We start from the raw sequence: 14,129 nt of genomic DNA, 5'->3' as shown, positions 1-14,129 counted from the left end.
ACGCTTTGCATACGGTACGCTTCATTCCTTTGTGAAGAGAAATCTTTGAAAAATCATAGAAAATCTTTTTTGAGTATATTCGAAAGAATGGCTTCGTTATCAGGGTCTTCCACTCCCAAGTCAAAAAATGCAGTGACTGTGGTTCGACAATCCCCCATAGAATATGCTTGTGGTGTCTGGGATCCACTCATCCTTCATTGTAGTGTGAGGACTGCCTGTCCATGACGTTGAAAGCCCTGAGAGCGCGCAGAGGGAAGCTCGCGGCAGGCATGACCCATAAATCCCTTTTGAATCCATCGAAAAAACAAACTTCGGACGAGTCGAGAACTGTTTCGAACAAAAAGAAACTATCCCGATTGCGTAGTGGTTCCCGCCACTCGTCATCGTCTCAACATGGAAAGAAACGGTGCCATAGATGACCATTTTCCTTGTTTTCGAGTTCCTCTCCGGAACGAGTCGTATGCCAGACTAAGACTGCTTCACCAGCTCAATGGGAAGAGTTTAGGCTAAAAATGTTGAAGGTGTTCGAGAATGGGGCCTTGACACCCTCGACTACACCCAAAAGTCATGCTCCGGTCGAAAGACCTTATAAGCCTAAAAGCTGTGCGTCTTCGGGCACGGCAGGCAAAACTCCTCGAGAGCAGTCTAAGGATCCCACGAGACGAGGAAAAGTCCCTTTGAGGACTGAATTGTCAATGCCTCCGGCGCAGAGAGAGACTACATCAACGGCTTGGGGGTCGAAAGATGCGTCAACGACGCCATCGGCGCCATCAGCGCTGAAGAATTATGAAAAGGCATTGAGGCTTCGAGCATCGAGCTCCTCGATGCTACAGGTGTAGAAGCTGTCGACGCAGCCATCGAAGTCGGCCGTTTTCGACAATTTCGGCTCCTTTGTCGACAAACATAACTCCATCGAGTACTAGGGAGAAGACATAAACCCCTTTGGCAGGAGCTGAATATTTTAAGTCACTTTCCTCTATTTATGAAGATGCAGAGCCATCTTCAATGAATCTAAGCCTTTTGGCCTCCAATATGGTACACCCTCAGGCCATGAAGCATTCATTTCTGGCGAGTCAAGAATAAAGAATCTGCAAAAGTGCATGCATGATGCCAGTGGCTTAGACACCTCACCAGAGGTAGAGTACGGCAGGTCAGATCCCAGAGATCATGCAGAAATTACCTACATTTCAAGGGTTGAGTATATGGGTTGGGCTAGACCTAGTCCAGTCTATGAGCAAGATGACTTGACCGACATTTTGGACAAGGGACCTCAAGAAGACCCTATTGTGCCGTTCAGTGCAGCTTCGCAAAAGTGCATGGCTACCATTTGCGAGGTGCCTGAACTTAATCCAGCTGTCAAAAAGAAGTTGAACTCAAAATACAGGGTATCAAGCAGTGACCCTTTTTATCTATCGAAGCACCTGACACCAGAAAGTCTGGTGGTTCAAGCTGCCACCTCAACCAATAGACAAAATGCTTACCCTTCTATTCCTCCTGATAGGGATGACAAACGTTACGATGCCCTAGAAAAGAAAGTGTTTTCGGCTGGAAGTATGGCCCTGAAATCGGTTAATGCCACGTGCACGTTGGCAAGGTTCACTCACATCCTTTGGGAGTGTATATCCATGGCGGCTGACCATATCCCCGAAGGGGAAGCACAAGACAGGTTTTTAAACATAGTCAAGGATGGGAAAGATGCGATGTTTGAATCCCTCCAGACTGGTCTCGACTCTGCTGGCAGTATCAGCAGAGCTATGGCGGCTAGTACAGTTATGCGCAAGTTCGCCTGGTTGAGAAAGTCAGCATTTGCTCCAGACTGCTCAACATGCCCTTTGACAGTACCCATTTATTCGGAAGCAAGGCTGATGAGAGTTTGGAGAAACTGCAAACTTCTAAGACAGCAGCCAAATCACTTGGTGCTGCAATCAGACAACCTCCAAATCACTCCACATGTACGCTCTGGAGGGGTAGGTACTTTCATCACTACTCCACATTTGGAAGGGGCAGAGGACAACCAGTTCAAAGAGGCCAAAGAAGATTCCCCTGTGGTGGACGTGGAAGAGGTACTAAGACCACAGCAGCAGCGGCTATTTTACCATCAGCCACTGCATCAGGCGCCCAAAACCTCTCTAAGAACTTAGTTCACAAGACCCCAGTGGGAGGCAGACTGTCACAGCATCTGACAGAATGGCAGGCTATTACTTCAGATGCATGGGCATTGGAAAAAGTTGCCTAGGGGTACTGCCTTCCCTTTCTAAAAAAAAGCCTCAGGGTCATCCACCGGGGAATAGCTCTTACAAAGTTCCAGATCCGCTCCTTATGCAGGAAATACTAACCCTGCTAGAGAAAGGTGCTATAGAACAAGTACCTGTAGCAGAGAGGAACAAGGGTTGGTACTCCCCGTACTTTCTAATTCCAGAAAAGGACAGAGGATTGAGACCCATTTTGGACTTAAGAGACTTAAACAAGTTCCTCAGGAAGGACAAGTTCAAGATGGTAACTCTTTCTCAGATTCTTCAGGCCCTCCAGCTACAGGATTGGACCTTTAGGATGCTTACTTTCATGTGCCCATCCATTATAAGCACAGACAGTACCTGAGGTTTGCCGTTGGCGGTTCTCATTATCAGTTTCGGGTTATGCCACTTGGGCTGACCTCCGTCCAAGGGTTTTCACCAAGTTGATGGCGGTTGTGACAGCGAGTCTCAGGAGAGGGGGAATTCACGTTTACCCCTACCTGGACGATTGGCTGATCTGGGCCAGTTCCCCCTAACAGGCCCTGGATCATCTCAGCTCCACCTGTCACTCACTTCACAGATTGGGCTTCTCCCTCAACTTCAAGAAGTCTCACACGATACCATTTCAAAGGCTCCAATTCATTCGAACAATCCTGGATGCATCCCTGGGAAAAGCCTCCCCCACCAGAGGTGAAGGCTCAAGACATTCTGCAGATGGTGACCAAATTCCAGAATGCCCAGCATCTACCAGCCTTTGATTTTTTTCGGTTGCTCAGCCTCATGGCATCCTGCATTTTTCTGGTGCCAGAGGCTAGTCTGAGAATTAGATCTCTCAATGGGCTCTCAGGACTCAATGGTCCCAATTCTCAGGAAGGATGTCAGACCTCCTCCAAATTCTGAGCACCGTCTCACAGGACCTTTGGTGGTGGGCCTGCAGGGAGAACATCTCGAAAGGAGAAACTTTTTGGCAACCATGGCCGGATATGACAGTAGTGACGGATGCTTCACACACGGGGTGCGAAGCCCATGCCAACGATCTGACAATCAGCGGTCGTTGGTCTCCATTGGAGTCCAAACTACACATCAACCTTTTGGAGCGGAGGGCAATCAGACTAGCACTGAAGGCCTTTCTGCCATCTGTACAGGGAAAGAATGTCCTAATAATGACGGACAACACAGTGGCCAAGTACTACCTCAACAAAAGAGGAGGTGTACGGTCACTACCACTGTGCAGAGAAGCAATACAGCTGTGGTTCTGGGCAATACAAGAAGGAATCTCTCTATCAGCAGTTCACCTAGCCAGAGTGGAGAATAAAGCGGCTGATGCTTTGAGCAGGCAAAGCAGAGTCTCCCATGAGTGGTAACTAGTTTGGGAAGTCCTTCAAGAGATATTCATCTTTTGGGGAACCCCTCAGGTGGATCTGTTTACGACCGGTGTCAACCAGAAGTGCAAGCTGTACTATTCAAGGGAATTTCCCCCAAGAGGTGCTCTAGGAGACGCGTTCATGGTGCACTCGGAGTTTACACTCCTGTACGTGTTTCCTCCAGTCCAGTCATTCCTCACGTAATCAGGAAGTTGAGAAAGTTCAGTAAATCCATGATCCCAATTGCCCCGGATTGGGCCAGCAGGACATGGTACCCAGACCTTCTGCACATGTCCACCTGCCCTTCAATATGTCTTCCACAAAGAGAGGACCTTATCTCGCAAGAGGAGGGCTGGTTCTCCATCCAGATATCAGGACGTTCAGCCTTCACACATGGTTTATGAAAAGCTGAGATACAAGGATTGTGACCTGTCGGACGACGTAATGGAGATTTTGCTTTCGGCCACAAGGCCAGCAACTAAGTCTTTGTACCGCTGCTGTTGGAGCAAATTCTGCAGCTGGTGTAGACAGAAGAATGTTGATCCATTTACATGTAATAAACCGATGGTGTTATCTTTTTTTGTTACACCTAGCTAATCTGGGGCTCCAGATTGGTACCATTAAGGGATATCTGGTGGCACTTTCTATATTTAAGCGCACTTCAGAAGACGTTTCTTACTTTAAAATACCTCTAATAGTCCAATTTCTAAAGGGGTTGACGAATGTCTTCCCCTCCAATCCCTTTTCAAGTCCCGATTTGGGATCTCAACTTTGTTGAAGTTCATGATGTGTGCTCCTTTTAAGCCTTTACACTCCTGTCCTTTGAGGCTACTAACCCTGAAAAACCATATTTATAGTAGCTTTTACATCTGCCGAAGGGTAAGGGAGCTTCAGTCTTTATCATGCAAGCCTCCTTACACTATTTCTATAAGGATAAGGTGATGCTGAAGGTAAAACCCACCTTTCTACCTAAAATTGTCTCTGAATTTCATCTCACACAGAAGATAACTTTACCATCATTTTACCCTCCTCCTCACCTTGGCAAGGTAGAGGAGAGGCTTCACAGGCTTGACCCTAAACGTGCACTAAGCTTCTATATCACTAGAATGGCAAAGTTAAGACGGGATGATCAATTATTCGTCGGCTATTCACCAAACAGACATTATCCAGATGGATTATATTGGCAGTATCAGAATGCTACAGACTGGCAGGAAAAGATCCTCTAGAAGGCCTACGGGGTCATTCGACCAGAGGCATGGCAACTTCCTCTGCATTACAGAGGGAAGTACCAATAAAAGATGTGTGCGGCTGCCACATGGTCGTCTGTACAACATTTCACCAAACATTATAATTTAGACTCTTCCTCAGGTCAGGAAACTGTTTTTGGTAAAGCAGTGTTGCATTCCGTGCACACACACCCATGAAAGCTATTAATTTGTCATGCACAACTCTGATTCCCTCCTCCAGTAAAACTAGAAACTGCTTTGGGAGTGTATCAAAAGATGAGGAATACGTGGGATGACACAATCCAATCGAAGAACAAGTTACTTACCCCTGGTAAAGTCTTTCCGACTGGATGTTCCTCCTACGTCTTCCTTATCGCCCCTCCAAACCTACCCCACAGTAGAATTTTCCTTGGGATTAGAGTCTGCGCTCTCTCAGGATTAGTAGACATTAGGTATGGGATAAATCCTTCTTTTGTAAAAACGGAACTGAAGCCAACAGGCACTGTATGGGCTATATATACCTTCGGTGATGCCGACATCGAGATGGAGGTCTCTGAAGGATATCGAATCGACAGGCATCAATGCACAGCACCCCCTGCTGAATTTTATTTTTCCAAAGCAGCTAAACTGGTTATTTCAAAAGATAAGGAATATGTCGGAGGAAAATCCATTCGAAAGAATGTTACCAGGGGTAAGTAACTTGTTCTTCTAGGACCTGCGCTTTGCATCTTCAACATAATTCCAAAGGGGGAGCAAGACGGTTTTGCTTCACGTTCTTGAACACCATCCCCAGCATCTCAGACACACTTGTTACCGTTCAACCAAATGTCACTAGTGCTCTGGATTCGGTCATGAATCCTACAGAGTCCTCACAGAATCACAGCCTAAAGTCTCCTCCCATGTGGCTAGAGGAAGGCAGCCGCTACCTAATCCTATATTAGCCAGTTGGATCACCTGGGAGGAGAAGGCCACCACAGGAATAGGATGACTTCATTACGAGAGACGCAATATTCATCTCCTTCGGAGGGTGAGGTTTCCATAATACCAGAAAAGCTAATGGCTTATTGTCATAGTAAGGCTTCGCTTCCCAGAATTATCCACATGTCAATGGTGAAAACCCTTATGGTCAACCTGGGAATGATATATGTAAGGATCAGAGAATCAATACCATTACTTCTGATAGTTATAATTCCACCTTAGGATGAAATTATAAAACCAAGAACCAACCATTAATTCCTTTGAAAGCCTTCCCTAAAGGTACAATCAATAAATAATTAATCATTAATAATAAATAATTAAACCAGAGTGAATTAGATAAGGTTAAACAAAATCAGAACATTAGTATTTCAAGTCCCATAATGCTCTAGGTATTGTAACGAGGAAGAGGGGCTCAGAGGTGCAGAACTGCAGTGTGCAGTCTAGTGGTTCTCATGACCCACACTTGAGCATGACCTTTACAGGAGCAGCAAAAGGAAGACGACGTTGGAGCCACTGCTGTGTTTCCAGTGGGACGCGGTGCCGAGATAAGTCGTAGGAGTCGGGAATCCGAATTGCAAAGATCACACAATGGGAAGCAGTGCTGAGACCAGCTGTCCTGCAGGAGAGAGGCGATCTCTTAATTCTATGTCCCACTCCGGTGGTTGGCATTCACCGGAGTATGCGAGGAGCAAAGCAGACTCCCTTTACAGAAGGTGCGAGCAACGGGAGTAATCTACACGAAGAGAGATTACTTAAAAGGTAAAATGATACCGAGCATTGCCTAAGCCATAGAAAGGCAATTTTAAATCAAAGGGGATGCAGCTTTCCTAAAGAGGGAAACTTGAAAAAGAAACATTACCAACAGCTAAATGGTATCGGAGAATGAACCCAAAGGTGGCAGGAGAGAAGCCCTCCTTGTACAAATCATCAAGGGGGAGAGGAATATAATCTGCACTGCATGTGGCACACACATCTGTGGAACAAACAGTGTCAATTTGTATTGTACCTTTATGAAATAGTTGTGAAGTCCTATGTTGTTGTTAAAAGTCAAAGACCTTTCTATTTTCTTTGATTAACTTTCCACATCAAGGATCTAAGTGTGGAAAATCTGAAGCAAGCTTCACCACAGAGTAGTTTTATCCTGGCGGGCGAATACACCAGGAAAGGAACTATTAGTGGTTAGTTCTGGCAGATTATCAGACCGGGAAGATGATTAAAGTACTGCAGTGTGGTAGAAGGTTGTGGTGGAAAGAAGGTGCAAGTCCACTAATGTGTTTTGATGAACTGTGCTGAAACCATCCTGACAAAACATTATTGTTTATAAAGAAGAAATGTGAAAGTGGCGTGTTGAGTCCTGAGTAGTCCTCACCGAAACCCTACCTAGAGTATCATTCCAGGTGGCCAGGGAAAGGCAGCTGCTACCTGATCCTAACCGTGGGGGTGGTATTAGCCGAGAGGATTACCTGGGAGGAGAAGGGCCCCAAGGGAATAGGAGGACTGTGAGGGGTGAGACACAGTATTTGTCTCCCTTAGAGGAAGAGATTGTCAGTGATGCCAGAATATGTAATGACTTGTTGCCAGAGTGAGATTTCTTGTTCTAAAGTTATTCCTCCTGGGGTTAGAGAAGCCTGTCTTAATCCTTTATACGGCATAAAGCTCCCCCCTCATAAAGTTGCCCATATTTACAATGATAAGAACTCTCATAGTCAACAAGAGAAAGTTAAATATGAACATCAGAAAAGTACCACCATAAGTTCTGATAGAATTAGCACTCCTTTCACTCCAAAACAATAATTGACACCTTTTAAATGTCCTCTTGAAAACATGAGCAATAATGAAAGTGAAGTAAGTGTATCTAAATATAATATGCAGAGAGAAAAAGTAAATTTTAACATTGGGGACTTCAAGTCCCACAATGCCCAAAGTACTGGGACAAGGAAGAGGGATTTGGAGGCATTAGTCTGCAAGATGCAGTCTAATGATTTAAATGACCAGGTGCAGGCCATTAGTAGCGGTAGCAGCAGCAGTAGGAGCAGCCGTGGTCGTAGTAGCAGGAGAAGCAGAGGGTGGAGTACTTTGCGTGACTCCATGTTGCAGCCGCAGACAGAATTGAGGGGCAGCAGAGCCGCCGCTTATTGGGAAGCAGATGCTGGTTTCGTGAGGTGCCTCTACCCTTAAGCACCGGGCATGCAGAGATTGTGCAACGGGAAGCCTTCATTTTGAAGGATTTCCCCCTGAGCATCTCATGTGGAGAGGCTGCACAGCAGAAAGCATTAATGCATCACGTCTTCCCCAAGGTGAAGTGTGCGCCTGGGATGTGTCTATGGGCCTCTAATAATTTGAATAATACAACAATACTGTATTGTTTGGTATGGCGCCTTTTTATTAAACATTCATATTATTATTAACTGCACTAAAATGTCTTGCAGTTAGTTTCCACTTTGGTCTAAATTGATTATTTCCTAAATACTTTCTTTAGGATTTAATTATGTCCTTAGGAATTTCAATTGTAATTGTGTCCTTAATGTCCACTTCTGATGTCCACTTTTACCCTTTTGTTTGGGTTAGTTGTATCCTAAATATCCTCTTTAGAATTTTTGAAGTGGCCTAAATGTCCTTGATTAGGTTGTGTCCTTATGATTTGGTTGTGTCCTTGTTGTCCTCTATTGTTGTCCTCTATTGTCCTCGACACGTGTTTCCCCGTCTTTTTATCTGACGGTTCTTCAGGAGGATCTTTGTATAGTTGTTCTTTCCACAATTGGTTTGTTTAAGTTTCGTTATCTTAATAATGACCATATGTCCTTATCAAAAATGTTTTGTTTTAATATGGTTCTTCTTTAGATTGGAAATCACTATAACAACTAAATGCGTTGTTTCTTGTTGTGAAATTGCCTGGAATTGCCTGTAAAAGAAAAGAAAAATAAAAGAAAAATCCCCGGCGTCACTAGTTGTATTTCCTTTTTAACACTCTGTATTTAACATTGTAACTGAACATAGTTATTTGAATGAGAGTGCTTATAGGCCATCCTTTGTTTCTGCGACACTCCACTTTTTGTTTGAAAATTATGTTTAATGTTGAAAAGTTTCCTATATCTTTGGTATCAACAATTACATTCTTTGATGTTAATGATTTCTTTTGAATTCACGCATAATTTTACCTTATTTTACTTTCTTAAGAAAACATCTGTTTTGCAGGTTTCCATTCATTGTGTTTTTTCGCTGCTTTCAAATGTATGTGACGTATTTCTAAAAGGAAAATGCGGAAAATGCCTTACTTTTACTTTTTGAAATGACCTTCTCTGTCCAAAATATCTACCATCTAATTTTCCTTATTGCACAGTCTTATATTCTAAGACACACGTGGCCCTCTGTCTTACCGTTGTTGAATTGATTTCCGTGATCTCCGTGCTTCTCATGTGCCTGGTCCGCCTTCTTGTTCTGCCTTCCTCGTTCGTACTCGCTCCTATGTTGGTTTCGTTTTTATTAACATTGTTGCTTGTCACGTGATTGTAAAAATTGCGATCACGTGACACTCGTCATATTGCGGTCGCCATTTTGGGTTGGGCTAATTATTATCTTCATTGTTTTCCGCAGTCTCTATCCTTTGCTGTTTATATTATTCATTCTTTGTACAAACTTGGGTTATAATAGTCGTATATTCTATTTTCTGTTTAACAATTGCGCTCTTCAATTTTACCATATTTATGAGCACAGCATTTCCCAAGTTTCCATGTATATATCATTATTTTCGTTATATTTGTCTTTTACAGGCAATGTGGATACTTGTTTATCTTCCATTGTGTCCATTTTGCTTGGCAGACTTGTGAAAGTTTATAAAACCAATCGGTGCAATGCCCAATGGTTAAGTTACTTCATTGTTGTTCTCTCACAGAAAATGATGCATTTCTTGGTCTTTAATTAGACCTGTGTAACAAGTGTCAAGGTTGCAAATCCAAAGTGCCTCTCTTTGTCTTAGTATTTTTTCTGCATTGCCGCCTCTCGGTGGGGTGACAATTTTTTCAATGCCGAAATATTTCAGTTTTCCAATGTCCTTGGATGTATGATACTTCTTGAAGTGATAAGCTAATGGTGTTTCTGGTGTGTCATTTCTGATGGATCTAATATGTTCACTAATTCTGTTTCTGAGCATTCGTTTAGTGCTTCCAATATATAATTTTGCACAGATGCATTGTATTGCATATATTACCATTGTACTGTTGCAATTAATGAATTGTTGTATTTTCTTTGTTGTCCATTGGGCAGTAGGATTTCTGTTCTCTTGTTGTCTGAGAATTGACATTGGTTGCAGGATCCACATTTATAAGGTCCTGTCATTGGGTTTTGAAGCCACCTTTGTGATGGAATAATGTTAGTTTTCTCTGAAATGAAATGAGACGGACTGAGTATATTCTTAAGATTTTTTGCTTTTCGATACTTGGTTGTGTGCTCAGTAATGATTCCAAATCTTGATCTGTTTTCAATATATTCAACTTTCTTTTTAGAATGTTGTTCAAAATTTTGTTCTGACTGTTATACGTTGTGATAAATCTTATGGAATCTTCTGTTTGTGTTTTCTTGGGATTATATTTGAGAAGATCTGTTCTTGTGTTGAGATTGGTTTTCTGATAGCTATTGATGAGATGCTTAAATTTATAACCTCTGTTCTCAAACTTTCTGATACTCTCTCTTACGTGTTTATCAAAATCTTGTGTGCTTGTGCAGTTGCGTTTGATCCTTAACATTTCTCCGTAAGGTATATTTTTAGTTATATGGTTGGGATGATTGCTAGTAGCATGTAGAATGCTATTAACTGCTGTTTCCTTTATAAAAAGAGTTGTTTGGATTTTATTATTTTCTATGAAAAGATTCAAGTCCAGAAAGTTGATGTTACTTTTGCTGTATTGTATAGTTAGTTTCAAGTTGTAGTTGTTGTTGTTAAGAAATTCATGATATTGTTTGAGTTCATTTTCTGTACCATTCCAGATCATAATGATGTCATCTATATATCTGCCCCAATATGTTACTTGATTTGTTATGTTGAAAAAGGGATGGATCCATGCATGTTCTGACTCGAAATGCCCCATGTAGAGGTTGGCATAAGATGGGGCATATTTTTCCCCCATTGCTGTTCCTTGGATTTGTTGATATATGTCTTTGTTGAAAGTGAAGATATTGTTACGTAATGTGAAGTCTAACATCTCTAATAGCATCTGGTTTTGGTCAAGAAATGAGATTGATCTTGTTTTTAAGAAATATTCTGTTGTTAATATGCCCTTTTCATGTAATATACTGGTGTAGAGACTTGATACATCTAATGTGACTAGCCAGAATTTGGTTCCCAGTTGATGTTTTCAAAGTGCTGTATAACATGTTTTGTGTCCTTTATATACGATGTGAGTCCTGCTGCCAAAGGTTGCAATTGATGGTCTATATATTCAGAGATCCTTTCTGTTAGGGACCCAATACTGTTGATTATTGGTCTGCATTGTGGTAGTCCTTGAAATTCTTTATGTATCTTTGGTGTGAAATAGATAGTTGGCAAGATAGGATGAGTCGGATTCATATTTGGCCTTCAAAGCCTGGATCCCCTCATAACCTCCTTATTCTGCAGATTAGGACCAGGATAGAGAGCGTTCCTTTTTTCCATGCACTCTCTATGGTATGGGATCATTCAGATAGCAACAGTAAAAGTACCATTTATTTTTATGTTCCCAACTAATGTGTGAAATTATTGCTTTTTTGTATATTCATACTATCCTGTCTTATGTTGCCTACAAGAGAATAAGAACTTTGTACATTTTCTAATTATTTCTTTATTTGTTTCATTAGTGTTTGTACGAGTCATTGAATACTCTTATTTAGTGGACAATAAATGTGTCCATATCAGATTAAAATATAATATTTTGTTTATTAGTCATTCATTGTATGCGATATTATTTGCTCTGACTAAGCCCACAAATGCTTGCAGCTTCATTCATTGTATGGTTAAATAACTTAGACTATTATTAGGTTCATCAATAGACCAGTTGGGAACAAATCTCCTTGTTTTGAAGTGTACTCCATTGGCAGGCCAGCACCGGAGCACTTGTGGAGCCGGGAACGCTCTTTCCCTGACACGCGTGGGGTGTAGGGAGCGAGAGAAAGCAACCTATCTTGGAGCGGGAACCAGAGAAAGCCGAAGACACGAAGGGAGCGGAGCGAGCGGATACGTATGCAGCACCCAGTGAGTTCACTAGTTAAATTTTAGCCCGGAACGCTCCGTGATCGCCCGCTGGCCCGTGTCAGTAGTTTTAAATATTGAACTAATGTTAAGAAGCAGAAGTGGCGGGTTGGGCATAATTGTATATACCAAGATAATGCTTACCCAGTTAAAGTGGCAGAATATGAACCTTGGGGGCAATTGTGATTCTAAAGGTGACAAAAACCACTATTGCCAAAGCCAAAAGAGAGCAATAGGAAAAGACTAACAACAGCCAATATTGCCTTAGCCTACAAAGGGCAATTAAGAAGACCAAGTGTAAAGCCCATTGTCACAAAAAGGATGAGGCAATAATAAAGAAAGACCCAAACAAGTATGGTCTAAACCCAAGAAGAGCGAGGGTGATAAAAAGGCATTATCAGCATTGAGAGATATAAGAGTGGGGAAACAAGTGTGGCAGAAGAACTGCCCTCCTTATAGCCAGTATTCAGGAGGAGCGTAATCTGTCTTACAGGTGGCAATCTGAAGGGTGGAACCAAGAACATGTCTTATGTTTTCCCAGCAGAAGAAGACCATCCTGAAATTGTTGATACTGATATTGGTACACATTAAAAGTACTTTGCTGTAGCAGAGGAGCTGCCCTCCTGATAGCCAGCATTCAGGAGGAGAGGAGCATAGTCTGCCATACATGTGGCATAAACGGCAACAATGTGGTTCCTGTCTTTTTAGAAGAAGTGTGTATTACTGAAGTTGTGGAAAGTCAAAAAACTTTACAAAGTTGTTGCTATTGAAGTTGTTGAAAGCCAGAAGACTTTGCTAAGCTGTTGCTAAATGAACTTTACCACATAAGTACTTGCCGTAGAGTTAGAAACTTTAAATCCTGGCAGGCGAGTATACCAGGGCAAGGGACCTTGTAGTGTTAGACCTGGCAGTTGAGTGGACCAGGTAGAAGATATTGAAGTACTGTGTTGTGGTTAAAGACTGTGGAGAAGAAGAAGAAGTGGCAGGGCTCACATTTCTGACCCTCACAGTGGTTAATTATAAAGAAGAAATGTGAAAGTGGTTATTCTTCAAAGAAGAGAAATTATATTGAATACTGACAAAGTGTGAAGACAAAGTGTTTTTGTTTCATCAAGCAAGACCTTGTGGAAAGTTTGAAAACATTTTGAAGAGTGATACATCCTGTTTATCAATAAGACAATCCAAGTGCCAAGTGGAAGACTTATGGAGTGAAAAGAACTTTGTGTTGTATTGGAGCAGAATATGGGTATTGAAAATAACTTTCTTGATCTGAATTTTGGATTAGAAAATCCTGAATTAATCCTGGGGAAGGGGATCTGACCATGGTTACAAGACACATGGTTACAAAGTTTATGTTTTGAATATAACTGTTATTTTATTGAGTTTGAACAGCCACATGATACATGTATGATTTTGTTGTATCTATACAACATCATCTGACTTCGGATGGGCAGCTGTGCCCTTTGATTCCATTCAGCAAAGATCCTGAAGCAGCACTCCAGGTAAGCCCTTCTGGGCATAATATTCATTTACCAGAGGCAGCTACACCTCTTAAAATAGCTGCCGCTGTGTCGGAGGGCCTTGGGCCCAAGTTGTGCTCCACCTTGCTCCGGCCTCCCCCGATTGCTGATTGGCTGCCCTGCAGCACCAATACAGTAGGCCAAGGGAGCCAGCAGGCGAAGCTGGCCCCCACGATGGCCAAGCACCAAGACCTCTTGTTCCAGTCTAGCCCAGGATGACCATGGACGTCGTCCCTCTGTTCCCTCTAAACTACTCACCTCTGCTTTTCCGATAATATTACTGTTTGGCAGCTCTCTCGCCCCAGCCTCTGAAATTCGGAAACCTCTGGTCATTCGCCGACACCATGCAAGGTAAGCATAACTGTGCACTACCATTGCATGTACTACCTGCACAAGCTTGCTTACTTGTCCTCCTGCAATGAATGCACATTTCTTGTCTGCATTCACCTATGCCAGTCTCATTTCATGTCTGCCTCCCACCCCTTGGCTCTACCCCTCATCTACACTGGCTCCCGCCCCAACAGCCTTTCTGCCTCACCTCTCTCCTGGCCCCCTGCCATTAGCGGCACCCAGCCTCCTCCTCCGGT

At 42.7% G+C, this 14,129-nt stretch overlaps 1 protein-coding gene and 1 pseudogene across 1 annotated transcript in view; one reads left to right on the top strand and one right to left on the bottom strand.

Moving 5' to 3' along the window:
• Positions 1–14,129, bottom strand: part of HYDIN (HYDIN axonemal central pair apparatus protein) — a 3,273,799-nt gene that overhangs the window by 823,603 nt on the left and 2,436,067 nt on the right. The window lies entirely within an intron of this gene.
• LOC138525805 (spastin-like) overlaps positions 5,368–14,129 on the top strand; it is a 76,308-nt pseudogene continuing 67,546 nt past the window's right edge.

This window comes from Ambystoma mexicanum, chromosome 1p, assembly GCF_040938575.1.
Source record: "Ambystoma mexicanum isolate Mex_15411 chromosome 1p, UKY_AmexF1_1, whole genome shotgun sequence".
Lineage (NCBI taxonomy): Eukaryota > Metazoa > Chordata > Amphibia > Caudata > Ambystomatidae > Ambystoma > Ambystoma mexicanum.
Note: the sequence above shows the minus strand (reverse complement) of the source record. Positions and strands in the feature narration are given on the sequence as shown.